Consider the following 3,907-nt stretch of genomic DNA (forward strand, 5'->3'; position numbering starts at 1 on the left):
AGAGGAGAAAGTGAGGTCTGCAGATGCTGGAGATCAAAGTTGAAACTTTATTGCTGGAACAGCACAGCAGGTCAGGCAGCATCCAGGGAACAGGAGATTCGACGTTTCGGGCACAGGCCCTTCTTCAAGACACAAGTCAAGACTGTGATGCAATACTCTCCACTTGCCTGGATGGACACAGTTCCAACAGCACTCAAGAACCTCCATAGCACCAAGTTTGTTTCGCTCCACATTCACCATCTTCAGCATTCACTCCTATCACCACTGATGTACAGTGTGTACAATTAACAAGTTGTGGCAACTCACCTAGGCTCCTTTGACAGCACATTTCAAGCTGCAATCACCCAGACCAGCATTGAGGTGGTACATGTACAGTAGTGCTTCAAAAGGAAGGCTCACTGCTATCAATCCAGGATGGCTAAGAAAAACTGGCCTTGTCAGCAATAAACTTTAGCATCCCCTTTGAAGGAGAGGAAATGCTGTTAGAAATTGGAATTCCTCTAAAATAGATATTTTAAATTCATTCACAGGATATGGATGCCACTGGTTAAGTCAGTATTTATTGCCCCATTAGGCATTTAAGAGTTAACCATGTTGCTGTGGGTCTGGAATCATATATTTGGAGTGGACAGGTAAGGACAAAAGCTTCCTTTCCCAAAGTATATTAGTTAACCTGACAGGCTTTTGCTGACAATCATGATCATCATTAGATTTGTAATTCAGATTCGTTATTGAATTTAAATACCACCATCTGCTGTGGCAGATTTCGGGACTGGGTCCCCAGAATATTATCTGGGTTAATAGATTAATAGTCTAGTAATACTACCACTAGGTCATCACCTTCCTTTTTCAGTATTGTCTGTGTAACATGAGACCTCATTAATGGCTGCTCAGCAGATACATCCCTTCCCTGAACATTAGCAATTCCTTAAACAAGAACAAAAGGCAAGCTGATGTTGACCTTGATGATGATCACCAAGTCACTGATGCCTGGTGGTCCAAATTATTTAGGATCTACAGTTTGTTCTTAGGAAACATTGACCTTATAATGGAAGTGGGCTAATGGGGCACTAGTTAACTTCGAGTGGTACAGATGGTTCTCCTATAACGCTGTAGATGCGTTCCAATGAAATCTCACTTAATAGAAATACTGTGGCCTATCAGAAAAGTAGGGTTGGGGCAGACCAGCAAAAAATATCACTCACGATCGCACAAAAATCATCCAAAAGTCTAACGCAAAGTACAGCACAGTTTGAATGAATGGTTAAAATCATATTTATTAACAAAATAAAAGTAAATTTAATTCAGTACATTTAAAATATGTAAGAAAGCTGCTCTCTGTACAGTACCTCTCACAGAAAGCTGCTGTTGGCAGCAGACATCTGCGCATGAGCAGTACGGCATGAAGACTAGTGATGATATCATGCATGCGCAGAACGATGCAGAGACTCCAGCGTGGACACTGCACGCACAGACAGCACGAAGACCGGTATTGACGTCACGCATGTGCACACAGCGGTGCCCGCACAGAACAGTAAGAACATTGGCGCATGAGCAGAACAGCGGGTAGATTTCGGCACACGCGCAGAATAAAGCGCATGAACTGATCCCTGCTGGAATCGCGCTATTGCCAATGGAGGTAAGCGTTCTCCAAAACACCATTCCTTAATTCTTCAGCGACATTATAGCCAAATTACGCTGCCAAAACGTGTGTTTTCCCAGAACTATCTGTATCCTGGGGTCATTGATTAAAAGGATATAGACAAGTAATTGACACAGCAACATTGTCAGCAATAAAATATGGTATATTAGTAGGTGCCCACAGTCAGAGGGCTGACCTCAATCTATGACAGTGGCAAGTCCTTGATAGGGGACCTTGTCACAGGACAACTTAGAATCATAGAATTCCTAAAGTGTGGAAGCAGGGCATTCAACCCATTGAGTCCACACTAACCCTCTCCAAAGAGCAATCCACCCTATCATTGCATTTCCCATGGCTAATACACCTAGACACTACAGGCAATTTAGCATGGCCAATCCACCTAACCTCCACATCTTTGAACTGTGGGAGGAAACCAGAGCATCCAGAGGAAACCCATGCAACTCGGAAGAATGTATAGACAACCCAAGGGTGAAATCAAACCTGGGTCCCTGGTGTTGTGAGGCAGCAGTGCTAACCACTGAGCCACCGCGTCGCCCCAACATTCAATACTAGACAGCTCTTGAACAGGACAACTCACAATAGAGGAAAACTCCTGACACAGGACGACTCTCAATACAGGACAATCCTTGACAGATGGTCCTTGTTTGATACAGTCCTCGTCAGGGTGCTGTTTTCATGAATTGGAAGATGGATCAAAAGAGATTGAGGGTAGATTCATGGAAGTGTTCTCTTACACTTCAGCCAGAGAGCAGGATGATACCTTCACAACTAGGAATACTAGTGGCAATTGGCTGCTGTAGTCTTTGCACTGATTACCGAGGACGGCCTTCTCACAGTGATTACTGAGGGCGGGCCTCAAGTAGGGATTACAGAGGTCAATTGAGACATAATCCCTATCAGAGGTTCACTGTGGTATTATAAATCTCATTCCCTTGGTACATATTTAGCCAGAGCAGTTTTGACTGAAAGAAGACTTAATTCACATTGTCAGGATTAGTAAGATCCTGAGTAGCAATTAAGATAATTCGGCAAAAGAACTGTAGGTGGCTTAGGGTCATACAGTGTGGAAGCAGACCCTTCAGTCCAATCATGCTGAACATAATCCTAAACTAAACTAGACCCACCTGCTTGCTCCTGGCCCATATCCTCCAAACCTTTCCTATCCAATTATCTTTTAAACATTGTGATTGTGCTGATATCTACCATTTCCTTAGGAAGTTAATTCCACAAGCGAACAGTTATTGTGAACTGAATCACATGGCCTGAAGCAATGGCAGAAGCAGGTTCACTAGTGATTTATGATGATAGAAAGCTAATTACCTGCAAATGAAAATAAGAATACATGGCTGTGAGGAAAGAGAAAAGGGCTGGACTAACTGGATAGTTCTCGCAAAGAAACATAGACACAATGGCTAAATGGAGTACTTTTGTGCAGTATGATTCACATTGCTGAACTATCTAAAGTGTGATAGAACAATGGGCCACCCCAGTGAACTGTTGAAGCAGGGAAAGAGGAGGTGGACTTGCAGAATTGTTATTTTTGTATGTATTACTATACAGCTGCACCCAGAGAAACTTGGACTATCGTAGCAGAAAGAAGATGCAAGTCTTAAAGAGAATATGTGTTTTCTACCTTTTATCGATTGCTTTCCACTCCCAGTGTTAACTCTGAATCAGCACAATCATAAGTACAATTAAAAGACTTTTCATTTGGAACCTCATCATAAGTTTTTCACAAGAGTAAGGTTCAGAATCACAGAATTATTATGGTGCAGACGTACGCCATCTGGCCCATAAGATCATAAAACATGCGAGCAGAATTAGATCATTAGTTCCATCAGACTGTTCTGCCACTCCATTGTGGCTGATACGTTTCTTAACCCCATTCTCCTGCCTGCTCCCCATAACCCTTGATCCTCTTACCAGTCAAGAACTTATATACAGGAGAAAGTGAGGACTGCAGATGCTGGAGATCAGAGCTGAAAAACGTGTTGCTGGAAAAGCGCAGCAGGTCAGGCAGCATCCAAGGAGCAGGAGAATTGATGTTTCGGGCATAAGCCCTTCTTCAGGAATGAGGAGGGTGTGCCAAGCAGGCTAAAATAAAAGGTAGGGGGGAGGGGCGTTGAGAATGCGATAGGTGAAAGGAGGTTAAGGTGAGGGTGATAGGCCGGAGAGGTCAGGAAGAAGATTGCAGGTCAAGAAGGTGGTGCTGAATCCGAGGGTTGGGACTGAGATAAGGTGGGG

The 3,907-nt window shown here is 43.5% G+C and overlaps 1 protein-coding gene across 2 annotated transcripts in view; it reads left to right on the forward strand.

Annotated features, from left to right (window-relative positions):
- Nucleotides 1-1,482: 1,482 nt before the first annotated feature.
- Nucleotides 1,483-3,907, forward strand: part of LOC122559142 (protein SSUH2 homolog) — a 54,470-nt gene continuing 52,045 nt past the window's right edge. For both annotated transcript variants that reach the window (XM_043708488.1, XM_043708490.1), the window contains exon 1: nucleotides 1,483-1,639. The gene's annotated coding sequence lies outside the window, so the exon portion shown is untranslated. The remainder of the gene's footprint in view (nucleotides 1,640-3,907) is intronic.

Source organism: Chiloscyllium plagiosum, chromosome 18 (genome assembly GCF_004010195.1).
Source record: "Chiloscyllium plagiosum isolate BGI_BamShark_2017 chromosome 18, ASM401019v2, whole genome shotgun sequence".
Classification (NCBI taxonomy): domain Eukaryota; kingdom Metazoa; phylum Chordata; class Chondrichthyes; order Orectolobiformes; family Hemiscylliidae; genus Chiloscyllium; species Chiloscyllium plagiosum.